The sequence below is a fragment of the Pelodiscus sinensis genome, chromosome 9, assembly GCF_049634645.1.
Source record: "Pelodiscus sinensis isolate JC-2024 chromosome 9, ASM4963464v1, whole genome shotgun sequence".
Lineage (NCBI taxonomy): Eukaryota > Metazoa > Chordata > Testudines > Trionychidae > Pelodiscus > Pelodiscus sinensis.
In genome coordinates, this window is record NC_134719.1 from 43,561,332 (window position 1) to 43,579,316 (window position 17,985).

General features: G+C 42.1%; 2 long non-coding RNA genes across 2 annotated transcripts in view; one reads left to right on the plus strand and one right to left on the minus strand.

Moving 5' to 3' along the window:
* The window catches only part of LOC112545251 (uncharacterized), an 86,258-nt gene that overhangs the window by 36,159 nt on the left and 32,114 nt on the right, over positions 1 to 17,985 (plus strand). Inside the window, exons 3-4 of the long non-coding RNA XR_012905974.1 lie at positions 1,150 to 1,420; positions 2,210 to 12,515. This is a non-coding gene — a long non-coding RNA (uncharacterized LOC112545251). The remainder of the gene's footprint in view (positions 1 to 1,149; positions 1,421 to 2,209; positions 12,516 to 17,985) is intronic.
* LOC142830596 (uncharacterized) lies at positions 11,472 to 14,074 on the minus strand. The gene is made up of 2 exons (XR_012905976.1): positions 13,694 to 14,074; positions 11,472 to 11,868 (listed from the first exon to the last, which is right to left on the minus strand). It is a non-coding gene; the product is annotated as an uncharacterized LOC142830596 (long non-coding RNA).

The following is a 17,985-nucleotide window of genomic DNA, read 5'->3' on the forward strand; positions in this document are numbered from 1 at the left end:
CTAAGTTAAGTTCCAAAATCAGTATTTAGCTACCCAAATAAAAATGGGCAGACTCTCAGAAATGTTGCATTCCCAAAGTTAATATTGGAGTGAATGGGAGATTCAGATTCTCTGTGTCTTTGAAAAACAGGCCACTTTAATATATGTGCCAATATGTAGATCTAAGCATATTTAAGCACCCATGTTTGAACATTTTGCCAAGAATGGCCCCTCCTGCAAAGCCAAAGGCTGTGTTTAGACTGCATCTCTTTTCCATAAAAGGGATGCAAATTAGACACATCGCAATTGCAAATGAAGTGGGGATTTAAATTCCCCCCCCCCCGCTTCATTTGCATAAACATCGCTGCCGCTTTTTTCCAGCTCGGAGCTTTGCCGGAAAAAAACGCCAGTCTAGACGTGGATCTTTAGGAAAATAAAGCCTTTTCCGAAAGATCCCTTATTCCTAAAAGGGGAATGTTTATGCCATGTTTATGCAAATGAAGCGGGGGGGATTTAAATCCCCGCTTCATTTGCAATTGCAATGTGTCTAATTTGCATCCCTTTTATGAAAAAGGGATGCAATCTAGACATAGCCATCATGTGTTAAACTAAATTAGAGATATTCCCCTAAAATGGATGCTGGATTTAAAAAATTAAGTGCAGTTCTGTTAATTCCATTATTCCCCAGAAAAAATGGAATTAACAGAACTATTGTCACAACCAGCCAGTTTCACAGAGCTACTATTCTCTCCTCAGTGCCCAACCACCTCATGAAGCAGCTGATGTTGCATGATGCAACAGAATTTAGGAGCTGAAGATTCCACAAGAACTAACCTTCCCATAGTATTTCCTGTGTTACAGCTAGAATTCTCTTCCTCTTTCTGTCTGAAGTTAAGACAGTTTATCATGAAAATGATCTCAGCAACAGAAAGAGAGAAAGCCACCTACTAGTTTGTTAGACTCCGCTATTCAGATCTATATGATTATTGCCATTGCAGGTTATAGTCAAATTTGTGCAGGACTCCAATTACCCACCTTATCAGAAAACATTTGTGGGGGATTTGTGAATGTTGTAATAACTGGGACTTCAAAAAACTATTGAAAATGTACTACACAAGTATGGACTTTTGGGACAATAAGTGTTAATTGGATTTTCTGGCAATTCCACAGGGAGAGAGGCTAATGCAAATTACCCAACTCTGGTTATGCAAAAAACAAGCCTGTTGAAGCTATACTCTAAGAGAGGGTCTTTGTCTGCTGATTACCTGTTCCTGAAGGCCAAGATCAAAGACTCAAGCAGTATAAAGAAACACATGCTCTATCCAGCCTAAATTCTGAATATGAGACAGCTATGAACCTGTGAGCATGGGGAAAAGCCAGTTGTGGCTTTTGAAGGACTGATAGCTACAAGAGCCCGAGGTTGGAGCTGGGGTGACCTCTGGTAAGATTCTTTTATTGTTTTCAATATGATGCAATGTTTTTACCTGAAGAATAAATGTGCATACTTATAACAAGTTGTGTGGTAAGTTGTTATTGTGGGAAATAAACTAAGCACAGCCTCTAGTAAGAAAAGGCCAGAATCTGTGCTTGGCTTTAAGTAATTTGGCATGCTGGGAACATCAGTGTAAGTGAGGAACTATACAAGCTGGAAAAATTTTGGTAAGGAGATCCCTGCATAAAAGAGGTGATGTATGTGAGCCAGAAACCTTTAAGTGCATCTCCTTAGTGAAATACGAGGGGGAAATGTAGCTACAGTTGCCCTGAACTGTGACAACATATGCAATAATAATCCTGAATTCTCTGCTATCACTGTCATTATTCTAGAGAACTTTACAACAAATGGCTGTTTTCTCCCATCATTCTGGACTTCATCCTACTCCCATTAAAGTTGATTTGAATCTTTCCTTTAACTTTAATGGGAGTTGTTTTGAGTTCTTACTTTGAATCTGTTGTGTGATTTTCACCATTTCCTTTTTTAGTGAAACAAATATGTCCATCTATTTTTGATGAAGTGTCAGATGATACTGAGTCATTTGTTGCTCAAGATACTAAAGAAACGTATCATTCAGCGATGTTTCTGGTGTAATGCTCAGAATACTATCTTGTCCTCTAAGAAGCTCATTTTCTTAAAAAAAAAATATGCGTTCAGAAACATTACTGACAGTGCCACTCGTGATAGCTTCAAAATTGCCTTTTAACCACTGATTGTTATTTATTATTTCTTTGGCAGTAACTCCTAAGAACACCAATCAAGGAGTGGTGCCCCATGATGCCAAGCACTGTACAGACAAGTCATAAAGAGATGATGTTCCAGGGAGCGCACACTCTGCATGCCAGACAGGACTTACCAGATGGGTGAAATAAACAAACTCGGTGAGGCTAGGCTAGGGTGGATGACACAAAGATAAAATGAACATAAAGTTTACCAGAAAAGCAGAAGTAACAGTTTACCAGTTACTTAACCAACGCTAGTCAGAAGCATATTAGTAGGCATAACAGCAGAGGAAGATTTTAAAGAAGTATTTAGAGGACAGTGGCTTTATGAACTATGACATGGACTTTTTCTCCATGCAAATAGGTGGCAGGGGAGAGCGTGACTGAGAGAAAAGCAAGTAGGGGGGTGAGTAAGGCTGCCGTGAATGGCAGAACAAGGACTGGAATGGATGACTCCACAAACTAGTCGATCTGCATTATTCCCTGGAGCCTACTGAAAGAACAGTTTAAAACAGAGATTTTAAAAAGTAAAATCTTCCAATCATTTATTTCAGAAAATGTCTGTTACTTAAAAACTATACCAGGTTTTGTCAACTTAGTAAACATAGATATACTGTGCTGCTCTCTACTTACCCAAACAGAGAACTGCTTGGCTATTGGCCTGCGTTAGGTGAGTGCACTTCCGAAATGATCTGGGACGCAAGAGGAATTGGGCTTCCAGAGTTATAGCCTTGTCCCAGGTTTTGCAGTGGACTTGAGCATACAGGCTGCACTTATCCACTAGGCTAGTACAGCTTGCATTGCTCTGCAACTGCACAGCTCTACAGGGTTGTGTGAAAGAACATGGCCTTCTCCCCTCCATACCTGCCTTAGGTAAACTGAGCACCTAATGGCACTGGAGGGATAGAGCTCTCTCTGCTGTCATAGAAATGTAATGACTGAAACTGTCTCTGTGCTTTTTATTGGCAGCACAAAAGATGTGTCAGAGGGTCTTTGCATTCCACCTTTGCTTTCACACGCACACACACAGCTAAGCTTTCCTGCCAGGGCCTCATCTGTTCCCTCTTTCTGAATGGCCACTTCATCTCTTGTATCCCAAAAGGGATACAACAAACTATGCCTGCCACAATGAATCAACTGAACTTCAAGAGCTCTGTGCAGGGCTCTAGCAGTTACTAACACATGAATTGGAAGAAACCTGCCATTTTATTGCACTACTCATCTGGCTTCCTCAAAAAGTCTACTCTCTGTCTTTTCTCTACATTGCTTTCATTCTCTAGGTGCTTCCTTGCCAATTATTTATATTCTCTTCTCCCTTGGGATTCAGGTGCTAGCTGTGATATCAATATTCTCCTTAAAAACTCCTGCAATCCAAGTTTGTCTAACTGCCAGGTAACTTGCAGCCAGAGTATAAGATGGCTGACTCCCTTTGCTATTCTGGCTCTCAGGGCAAGGGCATCTGGATTTATAGAATAATGATTTACACACTAGCCCCTGCTGCTTTCCTTTCCTTCTCCTATCACATCTTTCAAAACCCAAAATTATCGTAGAAAATACATTTTGTATTTTTAAAATTGATTTCCCACTTAAAAAGCTGTTTAAATAATATATTAGAATTTGATAGATGTTAACATTTTTTAAATCTTCACCTAATCAATATATTTATGCACATTAAAATTTAATTGCACTCCTTATATTAATTTATAATCATTTCAGTCATTATGATCATCAGCCAAGACCCTGCAACTGCTATGAAATGTCACTTAATTTATATTTCATAATGTCCAAGTTACCTACTTCCAAGCAAGTAAAGATGCCCCTGTCAAATGCAATACACTTTTTGATGTCATCAGCATCATTTGTTTAAATCATGATGGACAGATGAGACGGATTTAAGTTTCTCATCTGGATCCTTCTTTCCAAAAGTGGACAATTATTGCAATGCAATTAGAGATAAAATCTCCATGATGGTATTAACAATGAGAAGTCCTGTGGCACCTTATAGACTAGCAGATTTATTGGAGCATAAGCTTTCATGGGCAAAGACCCACTTCATCAGATGACATGCATGAGGGAGCATACTACAAATGCTAAGCCCATAGTGGCTGGACCTAAAGCTATATATTTTTGAAGCTGTTTACTTAGTTAAGGATGGCATAAATTGGACCTATCTTAATGATTGCCTTACTTTACAAATAGTCTCACTAAAATCAGGGAGACTACCTAAGGAGTAAGGTACAATTCATCTTGAGTAAGGTAGCAGAACCTGGCCCATTAGTTTTAGGAAGAAAGAGATAAATACGTTTATATCATCTTTCTTATTTATAATTGTAAATAGTTTGCCAAGTACTGGATGACACAGTGCTGTATCACAAGCATTATACTGCTAATAAGAATGGACATTTTCCTTTAGCTCACGTGGCAAGACAGAACTTATGCTATTGGAGCAAAAGGGCTTTCTCTACTGCACCCATGAAGTTCTGAGTGGCTGTGAAGTGCAGCACTGTGATAGTCTCAGACTCTTGAGTGGTATTATAACAGATTTGTTATAATACCTTGGTAGAACAATGAGCTGCTTAGATATTTTCATCTTTATATTTACTTAGCAGTTACACAGAAGAAACATTAATCAATCCTGTGTACTTCATGGAATTAATCTGAAGCCAATTATAGGTTAGGACAATGTTTCTTATTCAAGAGCATATTTAACTGATTTTGTGTCCATCCTCTTCCTCCTTCATCTTGTCATAAACTCTATAGCAGTGGTTCCCAAACTTTTTGGCATCACGGCCCCTTTTTTGATTTTTGAAAAACCCTCACGCCCTCCCTTCCCTCCCCTCCCCAATAGCAGCAAAACTTGTTGAGCAAAAAAAAAAAAAAAAAAGGAAAAAAGGAACTGAACAGGGCAGAAAAACTTGATGGGGGCGGGGAGGCTGGGTCGCCTCGCTCTCTCCGCTCCTCCCCTCCCCCCCCCCCCAGTTTGGGAACCCATGCTCTATAGCCACAATATGAAATAATTGTCTGGCATGAAATTGAGCTTGGACATTTGGAGGATTTGGGGGGAGAGGGTCTTTCATGTAAAACTATTTTTAAAACAGAAACATGCAGCCCCTTTCTTCTCTCACTGATACTGAATTAATCTAAGAGGAATGTCTCTGTAGAGTTGTACCATTGTAAAATATGTATAGATAAGATGAGAACTGGGCCCCATTATTTGGTAGGGGAGAAAAAGTGACATATAATTGTAAATTTCCAACATACCATGGTACAGTACTTGTTTTAAAAGTTAATTCACATTTAATTTTTAAGTGTACATTAAACAGGCTTGTCTAGTAATCAGTGTTTGAATATGAGTAGAAGTAGAAGCTGTCACTGAGTCTCCTAGTTGGGTAAAATTAAAATTAGGCAGATCTGATTCATTTAGATTTGGGTTTTCGGTGTAGTGCACTTTTAAAACTTAATAGCTCAGAATTCTACAGAGCATAATCCATTTTGTGTCCACTTCAGTGTAGCCGTCACGAAGGAGACACACACACTTTAAGTTCTATCCCAGAGAATGTACGATGCTTTTTTGTTTGGTTGTAAAGCAGCAGTCATTCAGACTGAAAATATTGGTTGATTTCTGGGTATGGAAAAGTAGACCATCAGGATAGGCTTTTCCAACACTGTTTTAAGCTTGACAGTGATATGGTTTGATCTTTACACAATAGTATCAGTAAACTCTGAACATACACCAGCTCACTTTAATATGTCACTAGCCTCCACTGAATTCTACCTTATTTAAAATCTTTTTACAAGGGTGGTATTCATCCCAACATGAATAGATCCGAGTTCTGAGCGTACAATTCAAAACTGGATTTAAAGTGCAGCAAATCGATATAACGCTTGTTTGCCATTCGTGACAGGATCCTGAAAGGATGCAATATTATACAAACACCAGAGCAACCCAAAAAGCATTACATCTACTTTGAGGAAGGATAAAAAGGAAATAGCACTTTGCAATACAAACTTGGTCTAACTGAAACACCCAAAGTCCCATCATTAGTCATTTAGCCTTTTAGACCATTAGTAATAACTTTAACTGGCATTCACATAAGAAATTATTTAATTTTGGATTAGAAAAGGATTATTCATCATGCAGAGATATACAGAAATCCATGCTTATGCTGAGTTACTGTGTCTGTCAAAAGACAGTATATAGCTTGTCTGCATCTAATTATGCTGTAAAACGTTTTCATTAAAAGGAAATTGTCCCTGGAGTTGTTTTCAAGGGTTGGAAGGTCAGATATATGTTAAAAGTCACAGAGAGAAAGAACTTAACCAACATGTTATGGAAAGAGTTGAGAGAATAAAATAAAATCAGGATCATGCTCCATAAAGTGTCTTTCTGAAGAAATGGATCATTGCACAATCATAGCAAGAGACAATTAGAAGAGCAAAAGGAAAAGCCAAAAATCTGTTAAGACACCCAAATGCCCAAAAGAAGTCCAAAGTATGATGTGAGGTAAAAGGAGCAATCCAAGAAGGGAAATGGCTGGATGATCTGCACTATTTTACCAAGAATAACTGTGAGAAACTGTAGTGAAATGGAGGAGGCAGCTAAATGCCCATTCAGGAAAAATAAGGGCCCAAGAAAATTTTCAGTTTGGGCAGTATGGCATTGAAATTCTATTGCCTGCAGAGGCAGAGCAGAGCAAAAAAGACCCTTTGCGAGAACAAACAAACAAACATACAAGAGATGCTTCCTACTCTGGAAAAATACTTTTTGTCTGAAGTTTATGGACTGAGAAATGTGTTGATGTATAGGCAAAATGAATTGTTTGCACTAAGTAGGTGACATTTCATGCATCTCTACCTTTGACAGTATTTAACAATATTTCTGCTGTGAAGCAATTCAAATTCACGTCTCTTGGCATCCTGCCAATTTGACTGCTTTCTAAGATGAAGGTCTTGAGCAATAATAGTAGATTTGCTATGATGTTAATGCATAACTGTTCAATCTTGAAATTAGCAATGGCTTCAGTGAGTAAGACTGGCTATGGCTAAATGATTATGTCTAGGTCATTAAATAATAGTGCTTTTTCCTAAAACACCTCACATGAGACATTTAAATATAAACTATAGGACAAAGAAAAAGAGTTCAAACTGTTTTTGTACTGAAAAAAATCTAATGAAAATTTGTGTATAAAAATTACACAAAATAATAACGGTATTTGAAGAGCGAGGAAAATAAGCAGGACAATTATGGACAGTGAAATGCTTTATCCATGAAGAACATTGTTTTCTTTCACTTCCCATCCTTCTAAACAGATGGCTTCAAGGAACTAAACTTAGAAAGTCTGAGGTGTAGGAAACCAGATAGCATTCTGCAGCAGGACAGGAAATAGAAGGCTCAATGTGTTTGAAGTTAAGATTAATTCCTGACTTCCTCTGGGGCTATTTTAAACAGTGGCAAACGATAGCATACTATCTTGCAAGAAAAATGACAGATGATCAAACACTGAATATGATCTGTATGTCAAGCATTTGTATCAGTGTGACAGGTCTTTCCTTGAGGCATTGAGCAGGGAAGTATTTTAACATAGTGACTCCTATTTCCCCTCATCTGTGTTTATTAAAACATAGCAGTAGCTGGGAAAAGCTGAAGCACTGCCTGGCTGAACTACCACAGGCCAACAGAAGAAGGGCAGCCTAAGATGGCTTTGGTTTGGATTGGATTGGCAAAGGTTAGTGTCTCACTGCTGCCTCCACCTCCTCTGAATGACGGCCAGCACCTCACTCACCTCCTGTGCCAGATACAAAGGGAAAATACTCCCCCAACTCGCTTCTTTGTGTAAGAGTGAGGGAAGCACTCTCTCAGTCCCCACAGGCAGTCCCAGACTAGTCTGCCCTGGGAACTTGCGTCAGCATAGGTGCATCTTTTGAGGGAGAATCCTCCTCCCTCCCCCAACCCCTCACTGGCATAAGCACTACAGTGACACAGTGGTCTGGATAAACAGACCTGCACTATAGGGGCTTGAGCTGGCACACCAAAAATAGCAGCATGGATGTTGTTGCACTGGCAGAAGCTCAGGCAAGTCACCTGAGCGTGGACCCTCTCTCCTCTCCCCCCCAGCTCTCGGCCTGAGTTTTAGTGGCCAGCCTGAGTCTTTAGTAGACACAGAATGTTCACACTGCCAGGGGCAACAGGTTTGGAGAAATTTTGGTGGTTCCCAGAAATCCCAGGGCATCCAAGGCAGGCAAAGAGCTCCAGCAGGCCTACCACAAAGTCAGGGAACAGAGCAGATGCTCTGTAGAGACACCACACAGCTGCCAGTACTATGACCAGCTGGATGCCATCCTGGAAGGGGGACTGGTCACATCTCCCACCATCATCATTGAGTCCAGCCAAGACATGCCTGGTATCAGTCTGCAGGAGGGTGGGATGGTGGAGGATGATGAAGAGGAGAAGGAGGCCAACCAGGAGCTGCTCCTGACTCTGGAGCTGGTCCTTCCACCCCTTCCCAGGATGTCCCCCAGGCTTCAGAGGAACCCAGGAAGGGTACTTCAGATGAGTTCTATAACTTTCCCTATCTACACGTGGGGGCAGGCGACAGGCTGCAAGGGGCTGCATGCTCCTCGCTTGGCCTACTCAGTCTGGGGGGTCACACAACAGCCTGTGCATGTGGGTGCACATGGAGTGTCAGTCCGGAACACTCAGCCGTATGACGCTCTCACACAGGAACCCCTTGGTCCTTCTCACAAGGTTCCTGGAGAGGACTGCCTTATCCCAGCCTCTGTGGTGGGACACCTTGCCATGACAAGTCACTACTAAGGTGTCTGCGGTCACGGAACCACACAGCAGGGCCGAACAAGGCACAGGGTCATGCCTGCACTCAGTCAGCATCCACTGAATTAATCTAACAGTGTAAAAATTCTCACCCTCAGGGGGATACATCCATCTGCTGAGAGCAATCTCCTCAAATGTTATGATTAGCCTGAAAGTCTCTAATGCCAGGTCCACATATCTTAAACACTAGCCAATTAGCCCATCATAAAACGGGATTTTCAGGTCTCTCCTCCACTTCCTATTCCCTTTCTATCTCCGTCTTCTTTCCTGAGCCTCCGGTCTCTTGCTCCATCTCTCTCAGCTCTCCTCCATCTCCTGCCTCTGTCTCCATCTCTCTTTCTCTTCTCCCCCTCCTGCCTCTCACTCTCTTCTTCTTCTCCTCACCCTCCCCCTCCTTCATGGGGAGCACGGAGTCCAAACAGCTGTTTGTGCCACTTGCTCCCACCAGGCTGAGCGGCTGCCAACTGCCCCTCTTCACCCCAGCACTGATCCTGCAGCCTCCCAGTTGTCCTCCCCCTCCCACTCATTCCCTTGGCCTCCCCCCAGCCAGGGTCTGTTCTTGGCCAGGGGGCAGGGCCTGGCTGTGTACATCACCACCCTGCCCTCCTTCCCCTCCTGCCATGGCGCTTGGCTGAGTTCTGCGCGGCTCAGCCAGGCCACCGCGGGGGAGCCCAAACGGCCGCTTGCTCCACTTGCTCCCCCACAGCGGCCCGGCTGACCAGCGCAGAAGTCAGCTGGGAGGCAACAGCGCTCCCCAGAGGCAACACGTAACACCACAGCGTTACAGAGTCACAGACATTGGGCTACTATATATATAAGTTTTATTTTCTCTGAGATATTCTTTTTATTCTATCTTATTCAGTGCTGAAACTTGTCATCTCTTCATGAGACCTTTGCATTCTGTACTCTGCCAATGGGATCACCATTTATTTTCTTAATTGACTCCAAATGCTCTTGGCAAGTTTATGCACTGGCCAAGACAACAGATAATAAAAGAGTCTACATAATGAAAGGATTCATTTTAAAATCTGCTTTTCTCATATAAAAATGTCCAAAATATATTAAAATATACAGAAGAGACTCAGATCTGGCACACTCTTCTTTGCATATAGCCCAGTTTTTAAATATAAAGCCCAATAAAACTGTCTTTGGCTACACTAATAATTAAGAAGTCAATTAATTCTTTGCTTTTGCCTCTAGTGAGTCTGTTGCTGTTCCTAGCTATCTCAGTTGTCTAAGTGACGGAGACATAATTCTAGTGAATGTAATGAAATCCACTACTATTTTGGACCTTCTTAGTGATAAAGGGCTCAAAACTCACATTTATCCTTGTCCTCATAAAGACTCTACAGGACAACTTCATCCATAAACCTGAGTGAAACTCGGACTAAGGATTGAGATGAAGGTATGAAGGTGACCATGTAGTAGGCCTAGCCTGGGACATACTGAAACTGCTTTGGCCCTGATGCACATTACAGCATAAACATAAACTCCAGCAGCAATGGCTTATATAATCCATTCCAAAGCTGGATATATCAAGGACAGAGGTATTCCCAAATACATCTTTTCCCTCATGTATCTGTCTTCTGTGTCCCCTGAGACACAGGGTTCTGCAGGATCTCCAGACTATACCAGCTCTATCTGTGCCGATAGAATTCCTTTGTGTTGGTGGAGTTAATGTAAAAGGGCTCTAGTGGATCAGTGATTTCAGCCCTGTGTTCCTTGACTGGGGTTAGTACCTTTTGTTATAGCATCTGATCTGTTGCACACCTCCCCTTTGAGCTGATAGACTTGCCTAAAACTTTGGAGTCTGAGGCTATGTCTAGACTGCAGGCTTCTTTTGGAAGCAGCTTTTTTGGAAGAGATCTTCCAAAAAAACTTCTTCCAAAACAGAGTGTCTACACAGAAAAGCGCATGGAAAAAGTGATCTGCTTTTTTGACAGATAGCATCCACACTGAATGGATATTGTCTCACATGTAAGCTGTGATTACTATGGGTGGAATGGCCACCAGGGCACCTGTACTTTTCCCTCTTTCCTCTTATTGAGAAAGAACTCCCTCTTCCCCATCCATATATGCCTTCTTCTGAAAGAGCTCTTTTTTAAATAGGCTTCTTCCTCATAAAAAGAGGTTTAGCAGTGCTGGGAAAACTCCTCAGTTCTTTCGATTTTTTTTTCAAAAGAACACGATTGCAGCATGAACGTAAGTGAAGTTTTTCAGAAAAACTACTATTTTCCAAAAAAACCTCTGCTGTGTAGACACGCCCTGAGTGTGAACATTCACAGCTGGAACATTCATTCATTTTCTAATGAGGTTTTAAACATGAAAGCAATAATATTCATACCTCGTCTTGCAATTGCATCACCAGGAGCATTGGTTCAAATTGCAAATGCTGAAATATCGGTAGCTGACAATCTTAAATGTGGGCAAAGCAAACCATGGGATGAAATGGTGCCAGCCTGAATGGTTTATTCATTTTCTGCTGGAGCTGCACGTCAGCTTTTCCTGCTCCTTAGCTGGCCACCTACTGCCATTTCAATTGCTCATTCTGGTAATTTTGCAGTACGTGAGATGAGTGGGTCTGAAAGAGCACAGCATTTTGTCAGGATATTAACCTCCATTTCACACTGGTCAATATGCAGAGTCCAACTGTCCAGTCTTCTTGTAGGTTTACTTTCCTTAGCTACATGGGATTGCTCTGATCCTCTTCCTAATGGACTGCCATCTGATGCAGAATGAGAAGAAAATATCTACACATTGCTCATGCAAAATTGCTTCTATGTGGTGGCGCTAGACTAACCCCTGGTTTCTGTTGTTGGAAGCTGAGATGTCTGAAGTTGAGATCCCTGCAGAGAAATGAGTGTGAGAAAGAGGGTTATATATTCAGCAGCTCAATCCGATTCTCAGAGGAAAGACTGGGAAAGTTCAGTGTAATTAGCCTATTTTTGCATAATAACTTTACAGACTTCTCTCTGGGTAGGTCCATTAGATAGGGACAAACTTGTGTATTCTACCGTTGCCCATAAACATAGGCAGCAGTTTAATGGTTAATGGTTACAAAGAAACGGTATCCATTTTGATCAGTACATCAAAGTGAAAACTCCCATGAATCTCTTACTGTAATGTACATTTTATAATGACAGTTAACGCTGGCATTTTCAAGGCTCATGCTAGAATTCTGATGAAAAGTGAACGGATATTTGCCTCTTTCCGTGTCAGCACCCACTGTATAGAAAATATCAGTAAACAAAAATCCACCCCCTGATTCCCTGCTCCCTTAACAGGAAAATCCAAGCTTTCTGATTCGAATACATATTTAATGTTCTGCACTCTCATTCTCTCTGTGTGATGTTAAGCTAGTATGAAAGCACAATGGGAGTAACCATGGCGTCCACAGAGCCGGATACACACGAGAGAGCTGCTGCTTGGAGGAGCTTTGGAACAGCCAGGCTTAATGGAACACTGTATTTTCAGTTTAAATGGTAATAAGCAGGTGAGTAGAATGGGCACAGCTACTTTTCTGAACACTATGCTTTTGTGCCCTAATAAATTAAAACAAACATTTGGTAGGTATCCCACAAGAGATGCCCTGAGGATTCTAGGTCAGAGCCCTGAGCAAAGTCTCCACCCAGCATCTCTTCTTCGCAGAAGTGAGCTGTCTCAGTGAGTGCCTGAGGTAATGGTGGGGAAGAGAGAAAAATATATATTTGGAAGATTTCTCTGGCGTTGCTTGAGTCCTTCAGGACAGGGGACTGAGATGTGCAGAAGTCAGGCAAGGGGCTTGGGGAAGTAGGAATCAGGGTTGGGGAGTAAGGAGGGATTCAGGTCAAGGGGCTGGGAGGGTGGGGGTGTAAGGATAAGGGTTGAGCTGAGAAAGGGCTTGGGGCAGGGGTGGCGGTGCAGGAGCCAGGGCAGGGAGTTGGGAGCTGTGGGATGGGCTCCACCTGCTCCCCAAGGCCAGTCTGGTGGCTGCTCCAAAGCTTTCTGATGCTGTCAGGACAGAGGGGGCATGCTTGCTTGCTGCTCCCCTGCCATTCTGGGGTATAACTGTCCACCACACTTGCTGTTCCCTGTGGTCATTCTGGAGTACAATTGTCCCTCCTGTGTCTCTCACTCTCACACACACACCTCTTCCTGTCTGATGAGAAACAATTGCATTCCATGCACAGCCCATTGTCCTAGCACAACCAAAGCAAGTCCTTGCTTTAAGTTATGGTAAGAGGGAGCTGCAAACAAATTTGGTGGTCCTAACTCTTACCATTTAGGAGGAAGTCTTGAACAGACAGACTCCCAGATGTACAGACAGACACTCTCTCAAATATATAGTGGAACATATATATGAGAATAGGAAAACATTCTTATGATATGACAGTCACGGCTGGTGACAGACTTCTCTAGACCCTAGATAATGTGGAGGGCTTGGCTCTGGGCCCCCAGGAAGGGGAAGAACTATGGGCAGCCAGCCTTTCAGACCATGCCATGCCCTCCCAGCCAGCCCTTAGCACCACACAGAATTCTGGTGATGGTTTAAAAGGTCCAGGGCTCCAGGTACCACTACTGCCATGGTATCTGTAGCCCGGACTCCCAGGCCCTTTTAAATTGCCAGGCCCTGGGCCAATGGGCCCCTTTGTTCCCCTCAGCCCCATCAGCAGTCCTGATAACAGCACTTACCTCCTAGTCTGTTGTGTTTTGGACCACACAGTAATATGGTTGTGCTTTCGTTTATCAAGATAACACTTGGAGCTGAGCTAATAATTTGTAGTGTTGTTACTGTTACAGTTTATTTTGCAGGTGCATTTAGAGGTCAGTTGAGTTGGGGCACCACTGTGCTAGCGCTGTCCTATGTTACATGAGGCCTCTGTCCCAAACAGCTTACAATCTAAAAGGCAAGGCATAAGAAGTGGATGAGGCAAACAAGCAGGATGGTACTGAATGTGAAAGACAGGACGAAAAAGAACAGTTCCACTGTAAGTTCTTTGAAGTTGGGACTATCTTTGTTACATGTGTATACAGTGCATAAAGGAGTCCTGGCCCATGACTGGGTCTCCTATATACTACTACAATACAAATAACAAAGATAGGATGACTCAATTGGGAACAGCAGTCACAACTTGCTACTTGCCTACCCATTATCAGGTTGCAAACGTGTGATGAAAATGTCAGCAAAAACAATTTTATGAGACAAAGTTGGCCTGTTTTCCTGCTGCTGAAATTTTTCTGAAACAGTTTATACTGTTCCTGTTTGTAAAATGCATGGAACATCATAGTTCTGTAAATGTATTGGTGAAACTATCCAGTCAAATTATTGTTCTGCAACTTTAAAAAACTGTCTGATGGCAGACAGTTTTCAGAGTTAATTTAAATATCTGAAATAATGAAGTGTGAAATTACATTGTGTTGCAATTTTAGGAGTCCTGACCCATCAAGGAAGTTGGGGGGATATCACAAGGTTATTGTTGGGGGGTGTCCAATACTATTACCCTTGTTTCTGTGCTGCTGCCGTTGGCAGCAACTCTGCTTTCAGAGCTGGGGTGTGGTGGATGCTGTCCAGGAGTCCAGCTCTGAAGGCACAGCTGCTGCCAGCAGCACGGCATGGCATGGTATTGCTACCTTTATTTCTTTGCTGCTGCCTGCAGGACTGGGCCCTTGGTCAGGAGCTACCTCTTTTCAACCAAAAGCTCTGAAGGCAGCAGCTCCTAAGGAAGTGTGGCATGGTATGGAATGGCCACTCTTACTTCTGAGCTGTTGCTGGCAGGGCAGATGTGAAGGCAGTGCCAAAGTAAAAGTGGACTCTCCTACTTCCTGTAACAGAGACCTCCAAACGTGCTGACGATACTGTGAATAAACCCAATGCAAATTTCCAATAGAAAATACCTCTTACCTTCGATGATCTGTTTTTTTTTCTTTCCTTGTGCTCACTAGTATTCAAGAACCCTTGTAAATTCCAAGAGATATAATTGCATAAAATACACAACAAACCTAGAATCATAGAATCATAGAATAATAGGACTAGAAGGGACCTCAAGAGGTCATCGAGTCCAGCCCCCCGCCCTCAAGGCAGGACCACGCTCCGTCTACACCATCCCTGACAGATGTCTATCTAACCTGTTCTTAAATATCTCCAGAGAGGGAGATTCCACCACCTCCCTTGGCAATTTATTCCAATATTTGACCACCCTGACAGTTAGGAATTTTTTCCTAATGTCCAATCTAAACCTCCCCTGCTGCACTTTAAGCCCATTACTCCTTGTCCTGTCCTCAGAAACCAAGAGGAACAAATTTTCTCCTTCCTCCTTGTGACACACTTTTAGATATTTGAAAACCGCTATCATGTCCCCCCTTAATCTTCTTTTTTCCAAACTAAACAAGCCCAGTTCATGAAGCCTGGCTTCATAGGTCATGTTCTCTAAACCTTTAATCATTCTTGTCGCTCTTCTCTGTACCCTTTCCAATTTCTACACATCTTTCTTGAAATGTGGCACCCAGAACTGGACACAGTACTCCAGCTGAGGCCTAACTAGTGCAGAGTAGAGCGGCAGAATGACTTCACGAGTTTTGCTTACAACACATCTGTTGATACAACCTAGAATCATATTTGCTTTTTTTGCAACAGCATCACACTGTTGACTCATATTCAACTTGTGGTCAACTATGACCCCTAGATCCCTTTCCGCCATGCTCCTTCCTAGACAGTCGCTTCCCATCTTGTATGTATGGAACTGATTGTTCCTTCCTAAGTGGAGCACTTTGCATTTCTCTTTATTAAACCTCATCCTGTTTACCTCTGACCATTTCTCTAACTTGCTAAGGTCATTTTGAATTATGTCCCTATCCTCCAAAGAAGTTGCAACCCCACCCAGTTTGGTATCATCTGCAAACTTAATAAGCGTACTCTCTATCCCAATATCTACATCATTGATGAAGATATTGAACAGTACGGGTCCCAAAACAGACCCTTGAGGAACTCCACTTTTTATCCCTTTCCAGCAGGATTTAGAACCGTTAACAACAACTCTCTGACTACGGTTATCCAGCCAATTATGCACCCACCTTATCGTGGCCCTATCTAAGTTATATTTGCCTAGTTTATCAATAAGAATATCATGCGAGACCATATCAAATGCCTTACTAAAGTCTAGGTATATGACATCCACCGCTTCTCCCTTATCCACAAGGCTCGTTATCTTATCAAAGAAAGCTATCAGATTAGTTTGGCATGACTTGTTCTTCACAAACCCATGCTGGCTATTCCCTATCACTTTATTACCTTCCAAGTGTTTGCATATGATTTCCTTAATTACCTGCTCCATTATCTTCCCTGGGACAGACGTTAAACTGTCTGTAGTTTCCTGGGTTGTTCTTATTCCCCTTTTTATAGATGGGCACAATATTTGCCCTTTTCCAGGCAAATAAATTAATAAATTAATAAACCTAATAAATTACTTGTGAAACTGTGACCTTTTCTAGGTGCTGCCCTAGTATACCATTTCTGGCAGGGCCCTAACCCTCTTCTTCTCACACTTTAATTAAATTAGTTCTACAACGGAGCTTTTAAAACATAATGCAATGAAAAATAAGCCCAAATTAATTATGCTCTTTACACACAATCATAAAAAACACCCAATAAAGGTCAAATTTTCAGAAGAGCTCTGTATCCTGCAAGTTGGAGTCTTAATAAGTGCTGATCTTTGGTGTCTGACTAAGAGAAGAACTCTTGAAAATGTGACCCCAATTGGGAATGGTGAGCTTTCTTGAAAATCTGGCCCTAAAAGTGACCAAGTTGAAGGCCAGGTTAGCAGCTAAAATTTAGGATGACCTTGCTACATCTTCCAGGACTCTGAAAAATGTCATGTACTATTGACTATAGTTGTCCACCTAAGCCCTACTGGAGATGCAGGTAGGTCAATGGAAAGATTATCCTATTAGCTTAGCTACCGCTTCTCAGAAAGGTGGATAAGGACAAGGACAGAAAAACTCTTTCCATGTATCCTAAGTATCTATATTGCAGCACTACGGAGGCATAGCTGCAGCACTGCGTCTTTGTTTCCGTAGTGGCTGCAGAGTAGACATGGGTGATGTTGCTCAGTGAATTCCAAGAGGAAAAAGCCAAACCCTAAGCCCTGCTAATCAGACCAAAGACGCATCCAGCTCAGTATTCTATCTTCTGACAGTGGTCAGTGCCAGGTGCTTCAGAGAACAGAACAGGTATCATCAAGAGATCCATCCCGTTGCCCATTCCCAGCTTCTGGCAAACAAGTCTCAGCTTGACAAAGTCCTGGCTGGGTTGATTTAGTTGGGATTGGTCTTGCCTTGGGCAGGGGGCTGGACTTGATGACCTCCTGAGGTCTCTTCCAGCTCTATGATTCTATGACACCATTCCTGCCATCCTGGCTAATAGCCATTGATGGACCTATCCTCCATTAACTTCTTTGAACCCCATTAGAGTCTTGGCCTTCACATCATCCTCTGATAAGGAGTTCCATAGGTTGGCTGTGTGTTGTGTGAAGAAATACCTCCTCCTGTTTGTTTTAAACTTGCTGCCTATTAATTTAATTTGGTGACCCCTAGCTCTCGTGTCATGTGGAGTAAATATTTACTTTCCATATTTACTTTCTCCACAACAGTTATGATTGTATAGACCTCTATCATATCCTCCCTTAGTTGTCTCATTTCCAAGTCCCAGTCTTACTACTCTTTCCTCACAGGGAAGCTGTTCCATACCCCTACTAATTTTTGTCGCTCTTTTCTGAAACGTTTCCAATTCCAATATATCTTTTTTGGAGATGGAGCCACCACATCAGCATGAAGTTTTCAAGGTGTCAGCATACCATGGATTTATGATATTTTCTGACCTGTTATCTATCACTTTCTTAATGATTCCTAACATTGTGTTAGAGTTTTATTTGTTTTTTTTTACTGCTGTTGCACATTGAGTGGATATTTTCAGAGAACTATCCATGATG